The sequence below is a fragment of the Ochotona curzoniae genome, unplaced genomic scaffold, assembly GCF_017591425.1.
Source record: "Ochotona curzoniae isolate NIBS_2020 unplaced genomic scaffold, NIBS_Ocur_1.0 contig_883, whole genome shotgun sequence".
Lineage (NCBI taxonomy): Eukaryota > Metazoa > Chordata > Mammalia > Lagomorpha > Ochotonidae > Ochotona > Ochotona curzoniae.
Genome location: NW_024466599.1, coordinates 19552520 through 19580454, shown reverse-complemented (window position 1 = coordinate 19580454; position 27935 = coordinate 19552520). Strand labels below are relative to the sequence as shown.

The 27935-nt window shown below is 40.9% G+C and overlaps 1 protein-coding gene and 1 long non-coding RNA gene across 4 annotated transcripts in view; one reads left to right on the top strand and one right to left on the bottom strand.

Annotated features, from left to right (window-relative positions):
• The window catches only part of BABAM2 (BRISC and BRCA1 A complex member 2), a 449694-nt gene that overhangs the window by 87212 nt on the left and 334547 nt on the right, over positions 1 to 27935 (bottom strand). The window lies entirely within an intron of this gene.
• Positions 1553 to 16055, top strand: LOC121164774. The gene is made up of 3 exons (XR_005885159.1): positions 1553 to 1563; positions 2496 to 2502; positions 15672 to 16055. It is a non-coding gene; the product is annotated as an uncharacterized LOC121164774 (long non-coding RNA).

The following is a 27935-nucleotide window of genomic DNA, read 5'->3' as shown; positions in this document are numbered from 1 at the left end:
ATGGGAGCATGGCAGTAACAAACAGAACACGCCTACTGACGCAGCCACCGGCCAAATCTGTGTTCAGGAATATCCTCCCTCAGGTTGTTAATGTCTCACAACAGCATCCTAGAGGCAGTGATCTTAACAGATGTCTACCATCAGGGCTTTGGTAGTATGTGGAAAGTATTCTAAGTTCCCTAAAACAACCGCAGACTTAGCAGATGTTCTAAGATTTGGTGGGAACTGCTGAGAACATGCCCAGTCTGTCAGGATGCCTACAGGATAAGGGGGAAGGAAAGCCCTGCCCTCCTGCTGCATCTCAATCCCAGGTGGAACTCTCTGCAGTTGATTCCATCACTGCTCTTTTGTTTCAAAGAAATGAAACTGTTTTTGAGTGCACTGACTGTTTACTTGTTAGAAATGTCTAACTTTCATGTTCCAACAAATGGCTTCACTGTTCTGCTATTAAGAAAGGGTCTCAAAAACTTCATGGAAAAATATTTATTATGAGAGAAATTATGCAAGTATGTCAAAATTTTTTCACATCAGAACCAGCTTATCTTTTCATTCCATTTTCCACAGACTTTCTGGAGTACACTTATAGGTTTGGGTTACTTCATCAAGAAGTACGTCTTAAAATGCTTTCACTGAAAATGAAAGTCAATGCATACAATTACTACTCTAAAGTAAATCTACCAACATGCTCCTCATGCCTTCCTTTCCACTGCATGTGAATTTGAATGATGGTTGAAGGCACATGCAGAGAAGGGGGAGAGGAGAACCCTTCTGCCTTACAAGGCCAGAGAAGAGGAGTACCAAGTGTCCACAGCTGGGATCTACTCTGAGTTTAGGTATAGGAATGGCACTGGATCACTGCAGCATGCAAGCGCGCAAACACACACACATATACACACACAGAGCTGGATTCTGTGCTCAAAGCAGTACACTGCTGGAAGCTCGAGTTTGGCTTGTGCACAAATGTGAAGACAGCAGGGTAGTGGTACCTAGTATTTCACAAACTGGTTCCCCAGTGCTCCTTGCTTGTCTTTTTTTTTTTTTTTTTTAAATTCAACATCTTTACAAATCATGTAGTAGGTACTAATATACTCATTGTAGAGTGAAAAACAGGCTTGAGGTAGGTGACTTGCCTAAGGTAGAAATTGTGGAACCGGACTACCATCTTATCCATCCACATTTGCCTAAGAATAATCTGAGGAACTTGGCAAGTGGCAAATGAATTTGCTCCAGGGGGCCTGAATTTGGACCCGGGTAAGCGACATTTTAACCCATTCTCTACTAGATGCAAGTGGGTGTCAAGCACATTCTGAGTACTACTATCCACCTGGCTCAGATGCTGCACAATTGGGCTGCGAATGGGGAGAGGGGTGTGGTGACAGTAAATCTGCTTCCATCCCTGAGGTAGGAGGCCTGTGACTGTCTGAAAGGTATTATGCACAACAGGAAGCAAAGAAAACATAGACGTACTCTTATAAAGAGATTTACTTTATTTGAAAGGCACAGTGATACATACACACATACAAAGAGATCTTATTTAGAAAATACTGCAATCACCAGGAATGAGTCAGGTTGAAGCCAAAAGCCAGGAGGCTCCAGTCTGTTCTCTCTCATGGAGGTAAGGGTCTAAATATTTGAGCCGTTACCTGCTGCCTTCCTAGTCAAGCTGGCAAGAAGGTTCAGTTTGACCTGATACTGTGGCCTAACAGGTAAAGCCATTGTCTGCAACATCAACATTTAATATGGCCACCAGTTTGAGTCCGGCTGCTCCATTTTCAATCCAGTTCCCTGCTATTGGTCTAGGGAAAGCAGCGGAAGGTAGCCCAAGTCATTGGGTGCCTTCTCAATTGGCCCAGAACTGGCTGTTGAGGCCATTCGGAGTGAACCAATAAATGAAAGATCCCCCTCCCTGTCTCTGTTGCTCCCTCTCTAACTCTGACTTTCAAAATAAGTAATGTAAAAAAAAGAAGAAGGAAGAGGTAGCAGAGGATAAGGACAGAAGAAAAGGTGTGCAGAAGCAGAGTACACCAGCACTCCAATATGGAATGCTGGCGTTGCAAGTGCTGGCTTTATCAGGTAGATCACAACACGGGTCCCTAAACATGTTCATAAGGTCAAGCATGGGAATAAGGCATTTAGAAAAAACAGAATCAAGGAAATTTTTGTTAACTGTACATATAGACAAAATGAAGTATGGTTGCTACTTTCAAGTAATCAGTAGACAAGGGAGCAGTCAGTTTCAGATGAGGGCTAGAAGTAAGAGGGACTTGGATATAATTTAGGGAGGTACCTGTGGACAAGGGTCAGGAACTCAGGGTGGTCAGCAGACCACTGACCCAGAACCACGCTAAGTGGTGTTCTGCTCTACTGGGGAAAGCACATCTCTGACCTCATGGTGCCCAGGCCACCTAGCGCCCAGACAGGAAGCAAGAAGAACAATGGCAGATCTTAGTGCAGTGCGTGTGGTGACATGGAAAGAAAATACAAGGTCAAAAAAGAGTTGGTGTGATCACAGCAGGACAGCATACTGGAAATAAGGAAACATCTGGGTTTTGAGATTGAATCTGTCTCACTGCCTAAAATTTCTCCTGAGAACTTCTAAATTTAGATCTCCAGTTCAGAATCTTCCTGCATCCAGGACCCCAATGGCCAACTGCCCACTTAGCACTTCCACTTGGATGTGGAAAACACACTTCACAATAGCAAACTGCCTGCAAAACCTACCACTCCAGCACACATCCCATCCAGTCCCATTTCTTGGTTCCAGACCCAAACCTTCAGTCCTCCTTGCCTCATCTGTCACTCCTCACATTTCCATGAGCCATGTCCAATCTTCCAATCCTTCTCATCTGGGTTACTGACTCCAGAGCTATGCCAGGGCTGCTCCCATCACAAGAATGGGCTCCATTCACCTACTATTTCCTCTGTCTAAAGCTCTTTTCCCAGACATGTGTGGGGCTCACACCCTCACCTGCATCAGGCCTTTCTCACATGCTATGTGCTCCTGAACCACCTACTTCAAATAACCTGCCCCCATCTCTTCTTTTGCCACACTTCCACGGCCCACACCTCCATAACATGTTCTGTCAAACTAGTATTCACCACCCACAGCCTTCACTAGAATGACAGCACCCCTAGAAAGGGAGGGAATCTTTGTCCATTTTGTTCACTTCTCTACCCAAGACAAGGACATGCCAAGCTAACAATTAGTTATCCATTAAATAGCTGTAGTATTAACACTGAATGAATTTAAAGAAATATATGGGGCTAAATATTCAAAAACAGACATTACAAGACAAGAAATATCTTCTGAAATGGTCATAGTAGAAGATAACATCAAGGCTGGGCAGTGGCAGTGGACACTGTTGGTTTTACAGCCTTAGGCCTTTGTTGCACCTGCTTGATTCCGTAGCTGCGGACAATATGGAAGGGAACTAATGAGCACGGCTATGTTCCAGCGCAGTTTTCCTTATGGAAGCTCACATCTCCTACAATACAACTCTTAAAAGTCATAGAACATTATTCTTTTTATGTTTTAAAAAGCTTAACAATCCTTCCTTAGCTCATCAGCTGGCTTTGCTTGTTGACTCTTGATTGAGAATTACAAAGCCACTGGACAGTTCAACAGATGTTGAAAAAGTAGGGGAAAACATCTGGGAGACTTCAAGAAGTTCATGGAAAAAGTTGAATTAATAGTTGATTTTTATGCAAAAAATTATTTTTGAAATTCATCTGTAGTTTTCTCATTATGCACATTTTGGATAAGTTTTTTAGGGACAATTCAAATAGGCAAAAGAGAGACCTAGATTAGGTTATTAAGCAAGAATGAAGAAGAGATCCTTTGGCCAAATCTCTGAAAAATCCTATTCTGTCAGCAAATAAACCAGAGGCACCAGCCTTTTCCAGGCAGTGGTGAGGTGAATCCAAGGCAGCTCGCGGCCCGTGGGAGTTCTCACAATGATACTGGAGTGTAACTGTGCAAGAGCCAGCTATTTATATGGCTGTGAACGAAGCTGCAGGCATATTCTGGGGCTTTTTTACTTCTATGTTAGGTGAAGGAGCTGCCTACAAAAGCCTTCCTCCCACCCAAAATACTGGCTGTTAGTGACTGATCCTCCGAAATATTAAGATGAATCATATATGCTCTTTTCACAGTGCGAAAGGAGATAATTTTAAAACTCAGAAAATGCCACATTGGGTAGAGTAAGAAGCCACACAACAGAAAAGCTGCCCAGCCTGAAAACTGTAAATAAATAAACTGCAGCTCCTGCGTGGCAACCTGCTTCCTCATTGAAATGTTGGTGCTTCTCTAAGGGGCAGGCTGGTGTTGGGACATGTTCAGTCACATCAGCTGAGGCTGGAAGGCAGCTTTGGCTCCACTTCTCTCTTCCCCAGCCCATTCCTTAAAACCTCCCGCTCCTGGTAACCCATGGCCTTCAGCGTGCCTTCCTCCAGCACTCTCTTCTCACCTCCCGGCAGCCTGTGGTCTCCCTGTCACCACTGAGCTCTCTCAGGGACTGACCTGCGAGGTGCCAAATGACAGCCGGGCTGTCTTCACCCACAGACGGAGAGAGGACTCCTGTGTTTCTTTTTTCTTCTTTTTTCTTCCTGCTTGGAAAAGCAGGTAATTTCTTCTTTGATTCCCGTGCTCCGATTTGTTTTCTTTCTCTTTTTGTTACCAAACAGTGCACTCCCTACTCCCCTTCCTTTTTTTTTTTTTTTTTTTTTTTTGCAACATCATCATTTTTCCACATTGCACCGTTTGGCAAAGGAGAAGGAGGGAACCACATCAAATAAAGGAATGCAACCACAAAAGCTGCCTTGAGAAGTAAGGCCCCAGACTTTTTTTTTCTTTTTGTCAATTTACCGTTTTTGGACTTGTTCTCCCATAATCAAATCCTCCCTATCGTGTTAACAATGTGGTGGTGTGTCAAAACTTTGGAATTTTGCTTCAATCAGCAACCCAGGGCTTAATAGGAAAATGAAGCAACAAAACATCAGTCTCCCTGTTAACCTTAGGCTAGGCCTGTACTTAGGATGGGAATGCTTGCCTCTCAACAGTGCCTGGGCCAAACCTTCAAAGTCTTGTGCGAGCTCCAGGTTGTCAGCAGAGGCCTAAAGCTGTGATACAAGCGTCACTGAAGCATGCTTCTAAAGCAAGAGGGGCACTCTTTCCAAGTACCACAAGATGAAGCCCCGAAGTTTCATAAGCCAGAGCAGACTGCAGACAGATTCCTCTTCCTGGCAGCAGTCCTTGGGTCTGGTCTGGGACATGCATGCTGTCTGCGGTAATCACGAAAGAGCTCATTTCAAGTAAATGTGGCTTTAGTTTTTTTTTTTTGGGGGGGGGGAGGGGTTGTTGTTGTTGTATTTATTTCTTTTTTGAAGGAGGCTTGTTTTTTAAATTAAAAACATGTGCCCAACATATAAATCATTGAAAGACAACAATAAGGTGCACTAATTCCAAGCCCAAACATTTACCAGTCCCTTTTCTGTGCACTCAGGATCTCTGCCTTACGGTTAATGTTTAAAACTCGTCACCACAGGAAATACCAGGCACCTTCGATTTTGTGATTTCTGACTTTCGCGAACAACCAGGTACATGAAACTACTCACGGCATGGAACCAAATGTTTTGGTGTGATACATCTTGCTTGCTTGATCTTGAACACTGTCAGTGTAATCCATTGGTGTGAACTGAGGAGGCAGGGGGTGGGACCAGGGATTAGCACATGATGCACCATCCCCAACCTGCCGCCAGATCTGTAGATGACAGTGGAATGCATGGAAAAAATAAAGCAAACAAGACAATCATATAGAATCACAGGATCTCATATGGATTCACTGGTCAGAATTCACAACTGCCCCCAGCCAGCATGAGAAACACTGTGCAACGTATAGAAGGAGGAGTCTTCTCTCCCGAGAAGTCAAGATCTTCTCAGATAATGGGCACAACTGCTGTGCCTCTGATTCTGGCAAGACTCAACCTGGCACCAGCTCTACCTTCAAGAGCCAAATCGCACGTCATTCTATTTGCCATCCATCTTCCCGCCTCTTCTAGGGCTGTCCCCTACTTTGCCCTCTTCTTGGCCCCACCACTTCAACAGTCTGAGAGGACAGAGACTGATACAGTCAAGACAGAAGGACACAGCTTATAAAGATGGCAGGCAAGTGTTTATTTAGGACTCTCTCTCATCCATATCCTGTGACTTCAGCTGGGGTGCTGAGGCCAAGCCCCATCCACAAAGAGGAATTTGCAATGGTTCTGTGCTGCCAAAGTAGGGTACAAATCCTGGGTGGGGATCCATGCCCCTCCACAGAACCAGCACCCCTCCAGGCAGTGTCCACCAAAAGTACCTGGCCATTTTCTAGAGCAGTCTGAGGGGAAGATGATGAGAAAGGACCACTGGGAATTCGGGAAGGTGAAGGACTCAGGGGACTACCTATGTCAGCAGTATTACAAAATGAAGACGTTTTCAGTAGATTTCTGTCATTTAAAAAGAATTTGATCTGGCTAAATAAATTGTTTACTTACTAACAGAGAAAGTGGGAGTTCAGTTCTGTTAATGGCCATCTGTGCAAAACTGGGATTCTGATTCTGAACATTATAATTTATTTACCTATAACTTACTTTTTTAAAATAGCCATTAGTTTCAATACTATTTTTATCCAGTTCCCTAAAACAGATGATTCAAAACAGCTGCAGCAATCAGTAAGGCCCTCACATTTCCATACAGTCTGCTGGGCAGGCATGACCGGAATAGTGAGACGCTATGAGAACAGGGGGCAGGCGTGCAGGCCCAGGGGAGCTTGGCCTTATTGGCCAGGCAACCCTACAAAGTGGATGTGATGACGTTTTTAAAGCCAGCAGCCCAGGATGCAACAACAGGAAAAAGGTTTGGTACGGAAGAGCATGTGCTCCGGGAAACATAGGCAATGCCAATGCCAGAACTGAGGCCAGCCTAACTTTTGGAAGCCACTGTGTTGGTTACTTGGGAATTTTCGTTGCTATCGTTTTCTTGGGCTTTCAAAGCCAAAAGTCAAGATTCACTAATGTAACATTATTAACATCATAAAGAACACTGTAAACATCACATATTTTTAGTTGTATGGCTGCCCCATGATTGTTATAATATAACAATATTATATAATTATAATATTATATAATTATTTCATCAGCGGTCTCAACGGACCCAAGGCACTATCATGTGGCTCTACAGGGAAGAACATGCAGAATGGACTTGTTGGCATAACAATTCATTTCAGGACACACCTTAGTATCACGAGTCTTGGCACTTGCCTTGGATTCTTCAGAGCCACAGCCAGTCTCAGTAGAGAAACCCATGGATGGGGCCACAACTTCTGGGCCACCTGGCAGCCCTAAACCTGAGTGTACAAGGTCCACCCCAGAACTTGCGCCACTTTGGAGGAGCCCCAGGCACTCTTGCCTCACATTAGCACCTCTCTTGCCCCACCAAACCAAGGCTGCTTCTTAAAACAGACTGGGACTCACTGAGAACGTACTCCCCTGGATGCTTCCTCATTGCACCAGGAGCTAATTTGGGATCAGAGCCTCTCTCATGGCACATCCTCAAGCTATCAAGCTGGGAGCATGCTCATCTCCACAGCAGCTCACACGTCAACTGTCCTTTAGGTTCAACACACAGACCGTGCCTTTTCTTAGCCACCTCAGTCTCCTAGGAAAGGGGACGCCTGAAGCCAAAACTTGGAGAGAATAAACAGCAAGTTCATACGGGTAGGACAAAATCCCAGAAGTAAACAACGCATTTCAAAGAACAATCTAAATACCTGTGGGCTGAGGAGCTGAACACATCATAGTGACTATAATGTATGAGTAATGTACAAGTGAGTACCATGCAGTCATCAGAAAGAATGGGAATAATCTATAAATCTTCACCTAGAGAAACAGCCATGCTGTATTGTTATAGGAAAAATGCAAGCTTCAGAATGCTACATAATGTATTTTCACTGTAAAAATAAAACATTAACAACAACAAAATTAACATATAACCTAAACTGATTTAACAGCAACAACATTGCTAAAACACTAAGTCTATATACCTGGTATTTCTTAGTGCCGATGTTTCCCTTCTACCCTCCCTTTCAAGACTTGGGGCTCTCTGTCTCTAAGAAAAGAGAGTGGATAATCCCACCCAAGTCAGAGACGGGCCCAGCATAGGGAAGAATGACCTAGTACTGGATGACAATGTGTCCAGCAAGCAGAGAGGTGAGAAATTCAGGGAACAGGACCAGAGAAGTTTCTCAGAGAAGTTTCTCAGGCCTTACTGGACACTGTGGTGGGGTTGGGGATAGGGAGGGCATGGGTGGTGGAGGTGCTGGAAGCTCTAGAGTAATTTCAGGAAATCCAAATAAAGAGTCATTTCCAGTCCAATCCTCACTGGGGAATTGAGGCAGTCACTGTGCCAAGTAACCTCCTCTTTACTCCTTGGAGTAAAGTGGAACTCCAATAGGACTCAGGGCTTATATTTGACCTCGGGTACTTTGCTTTTTAAGAGTAACAGAAATTTAGAATTTGCTCGTTATTTTTGTAATATCTGCTTAGGGCAGGGGAAGGGACAAATATCAAAGTTTAAAAACACTGTTTTGTTCTGGAGTTGAGCCTTTTATTCCCAAGTGTACTGGACTTGTGACTGCTGACCTGGGATCTACTACCATTTGGAAGAAAAGTGTTGACAGTCAACACATGAACAATTTCCATAAGCTAGATTTTGCACTGAGATCTTTCATTTGTTGTCTTTGTTTAATCCCTAAAAACCCTTGTGAAGTTGCTATATTCCACACATAGAAACAAGACTTGGCAGGTAAAGTCAGTGAATGACTGAGGCAGTAGTAAATGATGGACACTGGATTGGAGGAGGAAGCCATTTAACTCCTGAATGAAATCTTTCTGCCAGTTGGTCTTCAGCAATCACTTAGCTTTTTCTGAATCCAGCTTTCTCATTTGTGCAATGAAGCTGGGACTCTTAGATGCCTTCTAATTCTATCACTACTCCGGTCTCAGATGGTGGTATGGCAGGTATATATTTCTACTGAGAAAGTTAGGCATATGCCCTATTAAAGAAAGCTTCAGAAAGAGGTGGGACTTTGGCCTTGTGCTTAAGAGGCCTGCATCTCTTATTAGAATGCCTGGGTTTGATCCCTTGGTTTGGGTGCAGATTCCCTTCTCCCTTCCTGTTAACACAAAGCTTCAGAGGCAGCAGGTGATGGTTCAAGTTGTTGGGTCCTTGCCACCCATGTGGGAGACTGAGAATGAGATCCCAGCTCCCAGCTTCGGCCTGGCCAGTCGTGGCCTTTGAAGGAATTTGGGTAGTGAATGGATTGGAGCTCTGGCTCGTCTATTTCTGTGTGTGTCTTTCTGCCTCTGAGTTAAAAGACAAAAAAAAAAAAAAAGAGAGAGAGAGAGAGAGGTCAAGGAGAGGGAATAAGAGAGGGAGGAAGGGTGGAGGAAAGAATGGAAAGAAGGAAGAAAGGAAGAAAAGATTCAATCTTAATATATAAACATTCCTGGCACAAAAGGAATAGAGCAAGGTGGTGAAAGTACGTTAGAAAAGGAGGTTTTTACTAGCTGCTGTGAAACCTGAGGGACTGACCGGATACAAAGCCACAGACTTATCCAATGTGATTCTTCTCATGCTTGCAGTCAGTATGTGCCATGGTTTCACTCTATAACAGGGACACAAGCATAATGCCCTGTGTACATACTTGGTTTCTTAATAGCTTGCATTGTTTCAGAACTTCTGTTACAACTGTGCACTTTCCGGCCCACTGTGATAGCCTAGTCGCTAAAGTACTCATGCATGCACCGGGATCCCATATGAGCGCCGGTTCTAATCCCAGCAGCCTCACTTCCCATCCAGTTCCCTGCTTGTGGCCTGGGAAAGCAGTCAAGGATGGCCCAAAGCCTTGGGACGCTGCACCTGTGTGGGAGACCAAAGATGCTTTAAAGATGCCACATTTGTGATAGTTTACTACAGTGGCAGCACTCCACATAGCATTCAAAGAGTATATTATTTTTTGAAGGAAACATGATGAAATGAGGTTGTTTTTTTGTAGATAACTAAATAAATAATGTTAGTAATGGTTTATGTCCTATTGGATAAAACAAAATCAATATACTCTTTTCAATCTGAATGTGTAAGTACGTAAATAAGTAAATGAGAAAAGCTCTTTCTTAAAGTATAAAACAAACCAATAAATTCAGAGGGAAAGAAGAAGCTAAAGAATCATCAATGGGCATTAAAATTAGGAGCCAAGAGTCTGAAAAGGATAGTTACATATGAACACATCTTCTCACTTATTTCTAATTAGTATCATTAGAGAATAAAATCTTGTCAGTTTCACCTGAACTAAGTGATCAAAGTAAACACTATCAGTTCTAGGACAAAGTAACATCAAGTGTCTTCTTATACCATGTCCCCAGGACACGACAAGGTGTCTGAGGTATGTTTGGCAAAAATGTGTAACATGAGTCTAATCATGAACAAGCATCACGCGAACGAAAACTGAGGAATAAGTAACCAGTGTGTATGCTTCAAAAATATCAAAGTCAAGCAAAATAAAGACTGAGAACCTCTTTCAGACTGAAAAAGAAACAACCAGAACTGGAGGCAATGTGTGAAGCTGGACTGGATCCAGGACCCCCATTTTTTTTTTTTAAATCATTTTTTAAAATTGATTACACTGCATTATGTGACACAGTTTTATAGGCACTGGGATTCCCCTCTCCTCTCCCCAAACGCCCCCAGGGTGGATTCTTCCACCTTGTTGCATTACCACAGTTCAAGTTCAGTTGAGATTCTTTCATTGCAAGCATCTACAAAGCATAGAGTCCAGCATCTTATTGTCCAGATAAGTTCAATGGTTTCTTGGGGAGACCGTCTCTGGTCTGAAGGTAGAGCCGACAGAGTATCATCCTGATCAATTAAAAGCCCTGACATTACATCAGTAACATTTATAATGGAATTAGTTGACATGGTATTGAGTAACCAGCATGTTAAAAGAGAGAGACAGAAAAAAAAAAAAAACGAGTGCAAGTTCTGAACCACATCCTATGACTTCTACATTGACATTACAATTATTAGTTTATATACAACTGGATTCTATACACCTTAAAATGGCTATAGATTACTATTCAGCTGTCTCATGTCTATTTTAATTTTAGTATCTAGCAGTTTATAGCGTTGAAGCATAATTTTGTAGAACCTGGCTGTTTTTCGAGTACTCTAACTCTATAACTCTAACAAGACATAAGGACCCCCATTTAAAAAAAACACTAGAAGGGATATTATTGGAACAAATGACAAAATTAGAATATGGATTATGAATCAGATAATAGTAGTGTGTCAGTAACAAATTTCATGATTTGATAACTGCACTTTAAGAGAAAGTCCATGTTCTTAGGAAATACATTCAGCAGCATTTTAAATGTGAAGTTCACCATGTCCCCAAGGTACTACAACAAAGCTCAGGAAAAAAAAAAGGCATGACATCTAAGTATAAATACAGAGAAACGGTAAAGTAAATGGGTCAAAATGTCAGGGACATTTCTCAGTCTCTCTCTCTCTTTTTTTTTATAAAGACTTATTTATTTATTTGAAAGGCAGAGTGACAGAAGGGAAAGAGATCTGCCATCAGCTGCTTTAATTTCCAAATGGCCACATTAGTTAGGGATGATCCAGGACAAAGCTGGGAGCCAGGAATTCCATCCAGGTCTCCTCTAGGTGCGTGCAGGAGCCCAGACACTTGGGCATCCTCCACTGCTTTCCCAGGCACATAACAGGGAACTGGACTAGAAGCAGAGCAGAAGGGACTCAAACCAGCACACCAATATAGGATGTTAGTGTCAGTGTGGTCTAATCACGCTGTGCCAAAACACTGATCCCATTCAGTCTGTTCCTGTATCCCATAGGGGTGCTGGTTTATACCCTGGCTTTTTCATTTCTGATCCGGCTCCCTGGGAAAGCACAGCAAGGTGGTGCAGAGCTACAGTCTCTGTCGCTCCACAAAAAACCGAGACAATGCTCCTGGCTGCCAACTCTGACCTGGCTTACAGACGACTGTTACAGCCATTTGGGGAGTGAACCAGCAGATGGAAGATCTCTTTCTCTCTGTAACTGTTCTTTGAGAAAAATGATTTTTTAAAAAATGTTACTTCCTAAATTCTGTAAATTATCCTGTCAACTCTTTTGTTATATTGAATCTACTGTTAAGTGACACAAATAGAGAATTTTATGGAAACTATGGTTCAGTAAGTTTAATTTTCTCTTAATGTAAAAAGCAACACATAAGAGTACTTCAAAATATTTGGGAAAAGCAGAATAGAAAAATACATTTATTTTTGTGCAAACAAAGCTTGAAATCCATGTTCAGGTTTTTCATAATATGAATTTTTCATCATCTTTTTGCAAGACGCTTTATATGCATGGATTTCAAAATACTTTTGCACCAACATAAACTTATCTTTAAATTTCTTTTTCATTTAAATTATTTATTTTTTTATGATACAACTCCTTAGGGTCAGGGATTTCCCCTTTCACCCTTTCCCTTCTCATTTCCCCTTCACTATTTTCCTCTAAGATTTTTTTAAAATTGGAAAGTCAGATAAATAGAGAGGAGGAGAGAGAGAGAGGAGGAGAGATAGAGAGGAAGATCTTCCATCTGCTGATTTACTCCCCAAGTGGCTAGAACAGTGGGAAGCGGGACCACTGGGATTAGAACCAGCAGTCATTTGGGATCCCAGCATATGCAAGGCGAGGCCTTTAGCCTCTAGGCTGCCATAACAGGTCCATGTTTTCCCCTATATTGTAACAATAGTTCAGTCCCTCAACAATAATCACAAGACCATCATTCTATCATTTAAGCGTACCCTGACACTGCAGGTAGAGAATAGTATAAAGGCCAGAATTATGGTGTCAAAATATATTTAACAGTTTTATGGGGAGACTATTTTTTATTCACAAGTAGAGATCTACCTCCACTTCATGGTATACTTGCCTCCATTATACAGATCCTTTAGATAAATCTAAGTATACACATGCTTACCTATATATCTATTGATCTTATATTTTGCATTAGATCAGAGATAACATTACAAACTCTTTGAAGTACACTCATGAAATTGGGTAGACGACTTTCCAGATAATATTGATAAATTTATCATGCTGACATGTCTGGTATGCAGTAGACCAGTATTGTACCTATCTGTTAACTGAGCATTATGCAATTTAGGTTTAGTACGGATACCTGTGTCCTAAACATTAAGATAAGGAAGATGATATGACACAAAAACTTTAAAGATCAGCTAAAAGTATGATCAAACTAGAAAAAAATGATTAAGATCTCTTGCTCTGAAATTGGACAGGCCACCAGGGCTTGAAATTCAACCCTATCCCTTCATGCTCTGACCTTAGGTCCAGTTGTGTTAAACTTGCCTAAACTTCAGCTTGCTTATCTGTGAAATGCTGATAATAAAAATGATTCCGGCACTAACATGTGCTAGTCAAGTAAAGTATTTAGTGGCTCACACATAATTTTAAATGTAATTTATTCTTATTATCAGTGGGTTTTAATAGTCCTGTTGCTAGTTTCTTTCATCAGAGAATCAAGATTCAAACACAATTTTAAAAATTCATCTTGTGGGTATCTACTACCAAACGTTTGAACATCAATTTTTAATCAACTTTAAAAAAATCAACTTTTCCTAAAGAAAAGTGGTATTAAAATAATTTTTTATATTTAACTCACGAGTTTAATTAGCCATGTTTCCTCCACATCATCACCATTACCTCACTTGAATTTCTATAGAATTAGTTAGGCATGTTAGACTTTCTAGTTTCTTTGCGTTAGACCCTGTTTACTTTCCTTAAATCCTTTATTTCCTTATTATCTGTCTGGCCAGTGTGAATCATTTCCTTAACGTTCTGAATCTCACTTATCTAGATTCTTCTATGGTCACCCTCCAGGTATTCTCTTCCTCTCTAGTTAAACTGGCATTTCAGATGAATTCTTGTTGAACAAATGATTGCTGATGTCTGCACGGCAGCTATTTGTATGGATCATTCCTCACACATAAAATGACTTCTGGTTTTTATTATTGTCCAGTTATATCTATTACCCTAGCCAAAACACTTATACAGGTGTTATGCAACACAAGCAGCTTTTCTGGATAACCAAGAAATTCCACCATTCTGATTCATCATTCATTCAACAAGTATTAATAGGCAGGACACTGAACAAGACAAATATGGTTCTATCGTAATATTTGCATTCTAGTAAGAGACAAATAATAATAAGATGATCATAATGTAAGAAAACCAACTATCATAATGCCAAAAGTATGACTGTGTATGTGGGGTTTTTCTTATTTTACGGTCATCTTATAGGAGGTAACTTGAAGGCAATCAGGCAAATTAATCTTAGAGAAAATGAATTTAAACTGAGGTCCAAATGACAAAGGGGAACCAAACATGTAATCATCTGGGAAGAAAACTCTTTCTGGCAGAGCTAAGAGGAAGTACAAAAGCCCTGAGGTGAAAATGAATGCAGGATGTTTGACGCACAGAGGAGGCCAACGTGACCTCAAGGGCACAGGTTGGGGGTGGGAGGTGGAGGAAAGGGCCCAATGCAAAGGCAGAGGCAAGACAGATGATGTAATGAAGGTAACGTATACATTTTTCTTTCTATGTCCATGACAGGGCTCGGTATTGTTACTTTTTTTTTTACTATGGACATTTCATGGGCTTATATAATAAAGTGCTTAATGAACACTTCACAGGTACATAAATTAGAAAAGAAGCTAAACTTGGCCAAGACATTGGGTGATGGCTACAGTCACTAACATGGACATGTGCTCCATCAACTTTAACTTCTGATCAATAGGCCTGGTATATTACAGGAAAACAGAATTGTCATGACATCTCTAGTTTTCTAAGCAACGAGAATGAACAAATGCTGCACTTGCAGGCTAGTTTGGCTCTTTGAAATACCTGCAAGGATTGCAATCTTCTACAAGTTGGAACATTTAGTACAGAGATTACACAATTTACAAACAAAGGGGGTTCCCAGAGTTGGCTTGTCTGGGAGAAAAATGAATTTTCCTCTAGGAATAATGTAAAGGAAGTCAGACTCTCAGGCCAAACCTAAAAAGCTTTAAAATTTTTTTTTTCATTATAAAAAGTATTTATAATAAAAAGTGTTTCTTATTTCAGTTTTTATTCCAAATAATTCCTTTTCTCTTGTCGAATTCATCACTGACTCATGGATTACATGGTGGCATGATTTCTCCCTAGAGACTATTGTGTTTCCTTTTTGTCACCCATGTGTTGGTTACTTAGTGGCATGTTTTTTCATGGTGCTGTAATTTGTTGTTGATGTTGCTGTTGTTGTGGTTGTTCTCATACCAGTTGTTGACCTTTTTTCACGGCTTCTCAATTATGAAAATGTATGGTGATGGGAGTACTGGGGTCCATCATATACAGATGTGGGGGTATAATGGAACATGCATCCCTGCTTGCAGATGAAAGATGGATTCCCAATGAAACTGTTGGGCATGTGTAGACAATGGGATGCTGGACTGTCTGATATTGTGTGTACCAGCAATGTTGGGGTACACTTAAATAAGACTAACTGAAACAGGATTCCTTATAAAGGACTACATCATTGTAGTAAAATGAGGAAAATCTGTTGGGGGTGTGAGAGTTTGGGGAGAGAATCCCAGCCTATACGAAATTGCACCACATAATTCAAAATTCAAAATAAAAATATATTTTAAAAAGTTCATACAGTGGCAGAAATACTGTAATTCTGCATTGAGAATATAATAGAAATGAATTCTTTCAGAATGTAGAAAATAAAAATTAATTTGAGCTTTTCATCTTTATTTATTTTGTGGCTGTTACTTGAAGAAAATAAAGTTTAATTAGGAAAAAATCAAGAGAGAAGTGAAGAGTCTATTCAGGAATTCTGGTTACCTATAAGGTTCCAGGAGATTAATGTAATTAATTTTTAAAATTATTATCACTTTGGAGTCAAGTTATCTCTCTCACGCTTAGTGCTCATCATGGTTGCTTTGGCTCAGAAACAGAAGAGCACGACATGAAAAGGAGCTGCCCTAAGGTTCCTGGAGGAAATGGAAGGGAATAAAGAGAAAAATGGCCCAATACACAATCAGGGGAACTAAGCAAAACAGGAAAATGGAAAAGGGAAATGAAGAAAGACAAAGAGAAAATTCCCACAAAAGTAGGCAAGAATTGATCACTAGCAAAAAAGAGGGATATAAGAGGGGCGGGGGAACGGGGTGAAAAGGGACAATGGAAAGGAGCTGAAGGTAGTGACCAAAGACTGATGACTCATCTTGAGTCGGAAGAAGAGAACAGAGTTTTCACTCATTTATTCAAACATACGGGTTATTTGAAAATTACATGATGCATTCTTCTAAGACTGAATTTGTACTTCACATAATGCTGTGTTATTCCAAATGGTCACAATGCTTTTAATGTAAGAATGTTTAAAAATTCTTATTAAATATATTAGTATTACATCAGACAACGTGCATTAAATACTTATTATCTAAGATGCATTTTCTATGCATTATCTCATTTAATCTCACAAAATGAACTGTTATTAGTTCCATTTTACAAAGGAGGAAACAGACAACAAGTTAACAAGGTCCCAGGTGGCTACTAAATGATAAAGGCCACCTTGGAACAAAGTCTGATTCCAAAGTACAAACTGTTAACTACTTTGCTCTCTATTTTCCTCAAGAAACACTACAATAATGCTAAGAAGAGAAGCAAAGACCAGGTCTCCAACAGGTATCCAATCAACGCCCTTTGACATTCAGCAATGTAGAATCACCAATAACATGAGTTCAGATCTCAAATTGCTTACTCCGGATTGTTTCATTTCTTTAAACAACCATATTATCACTAGAATATGAGGCTTGCAAGGGGCACTTAGGGAAAGCAGAAATTACAGGCTGATTTCTCTAGTCACACTTACATGCATATCTATAGATGTAAGAAAAGTATTTTGTAAAATCCAATATTCATGATAAAGAATTCAGAAAACTAGAATTAGAGGAAAATTTCTTCAACTTGATAAAAAATATTTATAAAACTCTTATAGAGGCCCAGCATTGTGGCAGAGAGATGCTAGTTCAAGTCCACGTTACTTGGCTGCCAATTCAGCTCCCTGCTAGTTTCCCCTGGGAGGCAGTCACACACTGACTGTTTGGGTCCTGCTGTCCACATGTGAGATTCAGATGGAGTTCTTAGCTCCTAGCTTTTGTGGTCATCTGGCAAATGAACGAGCAGATGGAGGATCTCTTTCTCCCTGCCTTTCAAATAAATATAATAAATCACTTTTAAAATCATAGAGTTAATATTATACTTAATGGTAACAGGCAATACTTCCCTACTTCTGAGAAATAATGCACAAATATCTACCCTCACCATTCATGATCAACACAATACTTAAAAGTCCAGCTAATGTAACAAGAGGGAAAAATGATTACCAATCAGGAAAGAAAAAATAAATCTGCCTTTATTTTGCATATGATGTGATTGTTCACTCAGAAAATACTAAAGAATTTAAAAGAAAAAAAGGAAAGCCACAGGACTAACAGATGAGTTCAATAAAGTTGTGGGATCTAAGATCAATATACAAAAATTAATTATGTTACTATACATGTAATGAAGATACAGAAACCAAACTTTAAAATACAATACTATTTCTAATTTTCTCTTTAAAAAGGAAGGAAAGAAGGAAGGAGAGCGAAGGAGATAGAAAGACAGAAGGTAGCATTATGGCACATTAGATTATAACCAGCCACTGCCTATAACATTAGCATCCTACATTGAAGTACCAGTTCAAGTTCTGGCTGCTCTGCTTTTGATACAGCTTCCTGCTGGTGTTCCAGGAAAAGCAGCAGATGACAGATCAAGCCTTTGGTCTCCTGCTGCCCAGGAAGAGACCCAGTTGCAGTTCTTGGCTCCTGGCCCATCCCTAGCTGTTTGGGGCATCTGTGGGAGTAAAACTGGAAGAGAAAAGATATCTTCTTCATGTTTTTGTGTTCTTTCTCTCACTCTCTGCCTTTCTAATAAATACTAAATATTTTTTCTTTAAAAAAAAATAAAGAGAATGTGCTGTGGTGGGTAAAACTGCTGCTTGTGGTGCTGGCATCCTATATGGGCACCAGTTGATTCTTGGCTGCTCTACTTCCAATCCAGCTTCTTGTTTATATGTCTGGGGAAGCAATGACAGATGCCCAAGCCCCATTCATTCATATGGAAGACCTGGAAGAAGCTCCAGGCTCTTGGCTTTGAACTGGCTTACCTCTAGCTGTTGTAGCCATTTTGAGAGTGACCCAGAGGATGGAAGATCTCCCTGTCTCCCTCACTCTATAATTATACTTTTCAAATAAACAAAGAAAAAAGATAGCCCTAAGCATAAATAGAAAAAGGTGGCACAAGGAAGTTCTTTTGTAGTAATGTAAGAATTCTGTGTCATGGTTAGAGTGGGAATCAGACGAATCTATTTATCTGATTAAATTGCATAGACCTATTCAAATATATACCTAGACACTCAAAATCAAATGAATGCAGTTTAAAAAAGAGAATTTTGATCAGATCTGCAGCCCACCTAGTTACCAAAGTGTACCAATGCCAACTTCCTGACTTTGACATCGTATCACAGGTATTCCAGAGTAACACGTCACCACCGAGGAAAGTCAAGACGGCTCGAGGAACTCTGTAGTGTTTTTCCCCCCTAACATCTTACTTTTTTTTAACCAAATCAAATGTTCTGTTTCTAGAATAGCTCTGAAAAATACAGTGAACTAAATGAAATGAATTTCTTCTATTTCCCTATATAGATAAAGAGACTCTATACGTGGGCAACTGGCGGCAGAAAGAAGCCTGAATAAGACAAAAGGGGCCAGTGTTGTAGCATAGTATGCTAAGTCAGCATCCGATGGGGGTGCCAGTTTGAATCCTGGCTGCTCTACTTTCAGTCCAGTTCCCCATTAATGGGCTGGGAAACACAGCAGAAGGTAACTGATGTCCAGGGGCCCTTGATACCCACATGGAGACCTGGACGAAGCTCCTGGTTCCTTGGCTTCAGACTGGTTCAAGCTTTAGCTACTACAGTCATTTGAGAAGTGAACTGGTGGATGGAAGATCTCTTTTCTCTCTCTCTCCCTCTCTTTTCTCTTTCTTCCCCCTCCTCTCTTTCTGTAAAATCTGCCTTTCAAAGAAAAATGAATCTTGAAAAAAAGCAAATAAACAAGTTAATTACATCTAATATGTGAAGAAATTAGTTATAATTTATTAATATCATGTATTCTGCCAGCTTTCAACATATGCAGCTTTTCTACCCCTCATCTCATTAAATACATTGTTAATATATATATCAAATCACTGGAAAACCATTTTTTTTACATTTCAAAAAAAGCTAGGTCACAACATCTATTTGTTATATAAGGGACCTCCAAGGATCAAGCAAAGCTCCCACATGGCATCTAGAATTCTTAGCAGCCTTTTGTAGTATTCAGTCTCTCTTCAGCTTCCCAGACAGATCCACACATTAGTATCTTCTGGGGGTCCCAGGGGCTGCAGCTCAAATGACAAGTGACAAGGAATTACAATTTTGAGTAGAGTGTTAGGAGCTCATGAATACTGACTTTAATACTGCTGTCAACAATGCTGCTCTTGCCTAACACAGGAAAACCGTGTTCTAGGACAGAAACCTGTATTATCTTATCATTTAAAAAGTACACTATTGTTATCTGCCCCAAAAGTAGACCAGTGGATAAGGAAGAGAATAATAAGTAAATAATACAGGGTTACATGGTTTCAAGGACAAAAAGAAAAAAAACTTTTTAATGTTGATCGTAAAGATGAATTGGAAATACTGTGTGGAAATACATGCTCTAATTACCTTATAAATTTAGAAAGAAATTTCCAAAACAAATTTCAGAAACTAAAAATCTTATTTGGAATTTGAAAGTGACAAGGGTAAAATACTTTTCTCTATCTGTTTTTAATGTTTCTTGAAAGATTTAGTTTTTTGGATTAAAGGTGTAGCGATGGGGATCGGAGGGGGAGAGAGATATTCTACCTGCATTTCCCAAATAACTGGAATGGCAAGTGTGCCAGGCCAAAGCCAGGAGCTTGGAACGCCATCTGCGTCTCCCACGTAGGTGGCAGGGTTCCAAGTACTCAGACCATCTGCTACTAGTGCAGGTGTGTTAGCAGGGACCTGGATCTGAAGGGAGCAGGCAAGACTGCTTCAACAGCCGTGCTGCAGGAACTCAATTCCGACCACCCATGTGGGTGGCAGGGATCCATGTGCTTGCATCATCATCTGCTGCCTCCCAGGGTGCTCATTAACAGGAAGCTGGATCAGAAACGGGGGAAGCCAGACTCTGACCAGACACTGTGACACAGAACTTAGTCACTGCAACAAATGCTGCTCCCATTTCATATATATTTTAATTTGTGTCATAATTTAAATTTAAAACAAATGTTTAGTTTTCCAGACCAAAATTAGTGCTAAGAAAACAAATAACAAATAAATTCAGCACCCAGAATTGTGCCTGACACTTGGTAGGCACTCAAATGTTTGTTTGAGTGAAAGAATGCAAGATTAATCACAGGGCTGAAATTAATTTTAATCAATTTATGCATATTTCTAAAAGTGAAATGATTTTCACAATGGCCAAACCACCCCAATCTACTGGAAACTGAGGAATAGAGGAATAAATCAAATATCACCACAGGGAAGCAAGGAGACACCTCCAGAAATGAGACATTCTATAGGACAACTGACCTAATTTCCTTAAACAAACTGGCGGGGGGGGGGTAGCGAGGGCAGTCAGTAAAAATGGTTCTGGATTAACAGACTTACGGGGGAAAAAAAAACAACATAAGATACTGGGCCTGGAATAATGGTTCAGTGATTAACTCCTTGCTTTGCAAGTGCCAGGATCCCATAACGGCACTGGTTAACGTCCTGACTGCTCCACTTCCCATCCAGCTCCCTGCTTGTAGCCTGGGAAAGCAGTAGAGCATGGTCCAAAGCCTTGGGTCCCTGAACCTCACACAGGGCACCTGGAAGAAACTCCTGGCTTCAGATTGGTTCAGCTGCAGCCACTGTGGCCACTTGGGGAATGAAGCAGCAGATGGAAGATCTTTCTCTCTGTAAATCTGCCTTTCCAATAAAAATAAATAAATATAAAAAAACAAAAACAAGAAACCAAAAAAAAAAAAAACACCAAACTAATGCTGTATACTGTTTGTGTCCTGATTTAAAGAAACCAAATATAAAAATACCTACATAATGGGGCAATCTAAATGTGGACTTAGTTTAAATGGTATTAAAGAGAGAACTTATTGTTACATAAATGGTCCTTTATTTCTTATTGACACACATGGAAATATTTAAAACAGCAATGTCTGTGATGGGTTTTAATATACTATAAGTCCATCCCCCAAAAAAAGAGGAAGAAAGGAAATATGCGGAAGAAAGGATAAATGGATAAGCATGACCAAATGTTATTAAATATGGAGAGTGTCTCTCTGGGATCCAATTTCACATGTTTTCGGGTTTTATGTATGCTTGAACATTTTCTTAATCAAAAATTATTTTTAACTTCCAACTAAGCTACAGGTAGGTAGCAGCTGACCTTTTGGAGTTTCTAAGTTTACCTGAAAACTCTCTCTTCTGCTGGCTAGTAGGAAATCTAAAAAGAAATTCCGTGTTCCTTGGTGAAGAATGTTCCTATTACTTGTTTAGGAAATACCAACTCATTTTAAGTTTGAGCCAAGAAATGTAGATGGTTGACTTGGAGCACCAGATCACTCAGAACTCAGACTGAAAATATCTGCACTGTCTTCACCGCTGTCTTCCATCTGCAGAGGAATGAAGAGTTATCTAGGGAATGAAATCACTCCCTATCACTGTTCCAACATTCCTGTTGAGTGTGCAGCTTCAATGTCTGAAATGGTTTATCCGGTAGGAAGATAATCACGTCCACACGTCTGCACTGAGGAAGCACATTTTCCCCTGTTTTTGGGAGTTTCATCTCCAAGAGAATGGTCCAAAGTATGTGTTGACAAAACTTCGTCACTGGACCTCACTATCACTGAACCTAATCCAGGAGCCGTGGCTGGCAGCATCAGGAGGTGGCAAGCTTACGTGCTCTGTTTCCTTTCTCTTGAATTTACAACTCTCTTCCTTAAGCACAAAAACAAACAAAATTTTTCACTTTTTCACTGTAAATAGTAAAAAAAAAAAAAGAGTAATTGGAGAATATGTTTTTAATGCCTTTCTGTTTTCTTGAATTGTGAAGCTGAAATACTACCTCCTGTGGCCACTTCTGCCACTTGAAAGATGCTCAAGCCTTCCTACCTTACACAGTTGCCACCAGACCTCTGTAAAACCTCAGTCCCTAGCTCTTGCATTCCTCTAGGGCACTGTGCTCATGCCTCAAACCCAGCACACCCAATGGTCTGGTGTAACTTTATCTCATGTGTAGTTCTCCCTCTCCGGACCAAGGCAGAAGTACATCTTTCTCAATGATCTGGCCATTTACAGGACCAGGCTCCATCCCAGGCATGTACCAGTTACTGGCTACCATGTAAATTATCAGGCAGCTAAGCAGGGAGGAAAACCAAGGAGAAGAGGTGCTCTCTTCCCTGGTTCCTGCAGGCTATTCTTTCTTGAGAAGTAAAATGTGAAGAAAGGGAAGGACTTGCAGAAAGCCACAGTTACATCTATAAGCTCAGAGTTCCACATTTATGCATGGAAGTCAAGAAAAAATGGGCTGTCTCTCTTTAAGACTCTGGAAATGGGAGTCACAGGATACAAAGGATAATAGTTAAGAATATGTAAAGTACCTAATTATACCTAGACCTTTGCTTTCTTGGAGATTTCTCTCTAAATTGACCACTTTAAATGTAGATATCTAGCCTTAGTGTTGAAGGTTATCTTAAGTAAATAATTTTATTTCCAAAGAGAAAAATCATACTGGAATCTGTCCTAGGCAAAACATGTCTCTGTTTCAATCCCTAGGGTTGGATTATGTAGGATAGCCAGTCAAATTACTGCTACCTGAGAGCCGCAAACCTTAACTGCAAACCCAGTGTCTAGAAACCAACACTCCTCAGTGCTGCCCTTGAGGAATATGGAGCCCGTAGTAGCTGTCAAGCATCTGACATGTGAGCAGTATGACAATAAGAGTACAACGACTGCTGCACACATATCATATTCTACCAAACCGGCCAGCCATCCCTCACCTCTCTTACAACGCCGGTAATTTAGTGTTCAGAAACTTTAAAAACACTAGTATTCCTTATCAAAGGAACCCTTTTTACCCAGACCACACCTCCCACAGGGAATCTGAAGACCAGGCTACAGTCCAAAGTCTCTTATTGACAAGGTCCCCACCTTCAATTTGTGGGAGGCTAATCCTAGAAGATTGCTAATAAGTAATCACAAACTTCTCCACCCAGTACAGCTACTATAGAAAACAACATTACCTCAGAGATAAACAAAGTAATCATCATCCCAACTCCACCTCCACTCCAAGGAAGAATTAGAAGATTGGTGACTTCCTGCTATGGCCACTCACACCCTGCTTGCCCATGATTAGCCACCGAAGTGGGAAGCGACAGCAATGGAGAACAGCTGAATGCTATGAATATCAAAGCTTATGATTGCAAATAACTTGCTGGGGTCCTCAGACCTAATTTAGTCCTCATATACATCTCAGGCAACAGGGCCTAGGCACATGGAAAGGCTTGCCTGGCAACCAAGAGCCTGTGAACACAGAATTCTGATCAGAGCCACCTGTGCTTGTTTTCTGGTTTCTGGGAGAAAAGGGGACTCAAGAGCCAAGAAGCAAGGTGTGAAGTGTATAAGAAAGGGGTGAAGTCTACAACCAGCTCTACAGGAAGTGACGCAGTCACACACGGTGTTCGAAATCATCAAAGCTGAATGTCAACTCCAGCAAGCCTGCTCACCCAGTAGGTCTGTCAGATGCTATGCAAATACCTAGAGGCTCAGACTGGGAGTAAAACAGAATGATTCAGAGGATTTTTCCAAGACAGTCTGAGGAGTAAGAGGAAAGGGTGAGCACTTAAGTATTGAAGAGGAAAAAAAAGAAACAAACTGTAGCAAAGTTGGCTACAGCAATGAAAGGTTATGCCTGGAAGGCAGTGTCTCACAGGCACCCCTGCCAGGCAGCACAGGAAAGGCTGCTCAGGCAGTCCCAGTAGGTTGGGTTCTGACTCTGACTTGCAGAAACTGGGCTAGGAACTTTTTGCTAATTGAAAAAAAAAAAAAAAAAAAAGCAAGCAAAAGTTTCAAAAAACAGTCCCCTACACTACTCATAAATTAAACTTAACAATGTCGCTTCTTTTCTTTAAAGCAGCAGCCAGTGAGGAAACGGTTCATGAACATAAATAACACAAGAGAACTGCTCTACACCCAGCATCTGGGGCTGGGATCCTCCGCCCCACCCTGGGTACCAGCTGACAGCACCAGGCTGGTCTGGGCCCAGTACCCTGAGGATGGCAGTATCTCGATGTACCCTAGTCAGCTTGGACAATCAACCCAATTCCCTCAGGAGTAGGTGTACATGCCTCTCCCTGCCCTTTCCACTCATGAGTTTCAAATGATGACATCTTCAGGAAAAATGCATTTCTCTCTCTGTTCCATTTGTGAAGCAAAGAAACAAAACAAAGCAAAAACAATACCAGCAGAAACCAGAGTCCTAAATCACAGAGAAGCACCAGTAATTAGCAGTGCACTAGACACACTTGTCTTAGAGAAAAGGAGTGAAATTAAACCTGCTTATCCTACCAAATGTAAAACGCTTTATAACTATTCAAAAATAACCACCAGAATTTCCATGAAAATCTCTCACCATGAACTCTGATTTCATCTTATTTTTTTTTTCTCCGCAAGCATTCAGAATGCTTCTACGTACAACTACGTTAAACAGTTACAAACACCATCAAGACAGGGCACTACTCTTAAGTTGTCCTTTGCTCAAGTTGGCTAACTTTAAACCATCTTTGTTTTTGTTTTACTTGGCTTATACTCACATACGCATTCAGAAGAGGAAGAGGCCCTTAGCCTACTCAGTTGCCCACATCCCACACTGGCATACCTGGGTTTTCATTCCTGGTTTCCGATTTCAGCTTTCTGCTAATATAAACTTGCAGTAGTGATGGCTCATGTGGTTGGGTTCCTGCTATCCATTTGAAGACCTGGATTGAGTTTCCTGAATGAAGCCTAGTTGCTGCCACCATACGGGAAGTTAATCAGTGGATACAAGCTCTTTTGGTCTTTCTCTTTTTAAATAAAAATTTAAAATATGTGTACACATACACACACACACACACACACACACACACACACACACACACACACACACACACACACACACCTGGGGGGGGCAGTGTTGCAGCACAGGAGGTGAATCTGCTACCTGGGATGGGTACAGGCTCAAATCTCAGCTGCTCCATTTCCATGCTAGTTCCCTGTAAAAATTTCCGGGAAAAGCAGTAGAAAATGGTGTAAATTCTTGGATCCCTGCACTCATATAAGAGACCACAAAGAAGCTCCCGGCTCCTGGCTTTGACCTGGTCCAGCCCTTTCCATTGAGCCCATTTGGGGAGTAAAGATCTCTCTCTCCCTCTCCCACCTGCCTTCCCTCTGTCTCTGTCTCTCTCTGTGCAACTTTGCCATTTAAATAAATTTAAGACAATCTCAAAGAAGAGTATTCCAGGGAGATACTAGTAAGTGCTTAAGTCCTGAAATTTACAATCTGAAAAAAATGGTTCCAATCCCTATCCAACCATTTAGCAAGTCAGCAAGTATCTACCTCACAGGGAGATTGTGAAGATAGAATGAAGTAATGTGTGTAAATTACTGAGCACTGTTATAACACATGGAAGCACTCAAGAAACGCCTGTTGCTATTCCTTCCGTCTTCGCAGCAGCAGCAGTAATGTGAGTGCTAGTTGTAATGGCAGCAAATGGAGGCCAGTAGTGCTGGATGTCTACACAATGGCAAAATCATACAGATTTTTAAAGAAAGATTTATGCTACTTGATTTCTTATTGAAAAGGCAGACATACAGAGAGAAGGAGAGTCAGAGCAAAATATCTTCTTTCTGCTGGTTCTCTCTCCTAGTGCCTCCAATAGCTGGAGCTGAGCTGATCGGAAGCCAGGAGTGAGGAATTTCTTCCACATCTCCCACGTGGGTGCAGGTTCCCAAGGCTTTGGACCATCTTCTATTGCTTTCTCAGGCCACAAGTAGGGAGCTGGATGGGAAGTGGAGCAGCTGCGATATGAACTGGTGCTGATATGGGATCCTGGCAGATGGAGGGTGAGAATTTAGCCACTAGGCTATCGTGCTGGACCCCAATATCATACAGATTTTCTGTTAAGGTAGGACTAGAGACAAATTCTAGAACTGTCACTTAAGAGGGCTACTGCAGGCACAGAGGTAATGTTTATGGGGATTATAAGAAAGATGTTATCTATGGAATATGAAAGACAAAAACCTACCCCCTCTTTGGGATTGAGGGATGGGCCAAGGGCCCGTAGCATGGCGAGAACAATGGGACATGTGGAGCACTTGCTGAGTTTCACCCCACTCACTATCTCACTGGTTAGTATCACCACCAAGACCCCAGAGGGAAAACAAGGATCAACACATCTGGGTACTGTCCACTGCTAAGTGTCCTACATTCTCTCTGTCTAATGGAGTCTCAGTCCACAGCCATGATCATGGCAGCGCTCTTTTCAGAAGTTTCCTGGTGCCCCACTGGTGGCTGTACTAAGCACAGACTTCCACAGCTGGCATTTAAAGTTTCCCCAGGTTGCCTATGACCCTTTTGGCTTCATTTCCTGGATATAACCCGGCAGCTTTGCAAATAGCTGCCCCATTCTTGGTTAGATTTTCTACACCATAAGGTATCAGCATTATTCAAATATATATCTCAAGCACCCAGAAGAGTTACTGGACGATCACATGCTTGCTCCCTATAGGCCCTTTCCCAGGAAAACCCATCCAGCCTTTAAAATTATATACTTCCTTTAATGCTGCCTACAGGAAAGTTTCCCTGAATCCTATTTTATTTTTCCATGGAATAATAATAACAAAAAACTGCCTGATTTGAAAACAAAGTCAGAAATAAGATTCTTCATATTTAAAAGCAGAAACATTGTAAAAATATTTACTTCCCTAGAACTAGCTAAGTTATTCTAGTGTCCCTTAGGAGAAACACAATTTTATTTGCCTGTTATTACTGTAAGACATATATTTATGTAAACATCATCAACTGGTAATGTTTACTTAATGAAAACAGGCAGTTATTTATCTTCAATCCACTCTTTACAAGTGATTTGTGACCTCACCTAGTTTAAATTTAAGATCATGTCAATTTCTCAATAACTGCACTTAAGTGAAGTTCTAGATCTATATATTGGGAGGAATTTGGGCAACTCTGTGCGCTTGCTTCATCTGTAAAGTTTGGACAATGCTAACAACTGCTCCAGTAGTTAGGATAGATTAGCTAATGTCAATTCAATGTTTCCTCACAGCACAAGCATGTGGAATGCCTACTGCATACACCAACGACTACCCTAGGCACTTGTCATCAATGACTCAGTGACCTAGGTTGACTGAAGAATAGTGACTAAAAACATGTTTTTGCTTTTTCTTTTTTACCTCTTTTTTTTTTTCAAAGAGGCTTTTGACCAACCCAACTCTGAAAGTGACAGTGTCAAATCTATTCCTGTGTCATTGTTGAGACTGCTTACGGATGCATGGCCCTAGCCAACTACAGGGTTGGAGAAGTGCAGTTTTTCTGTGTTCCCAGAGCAG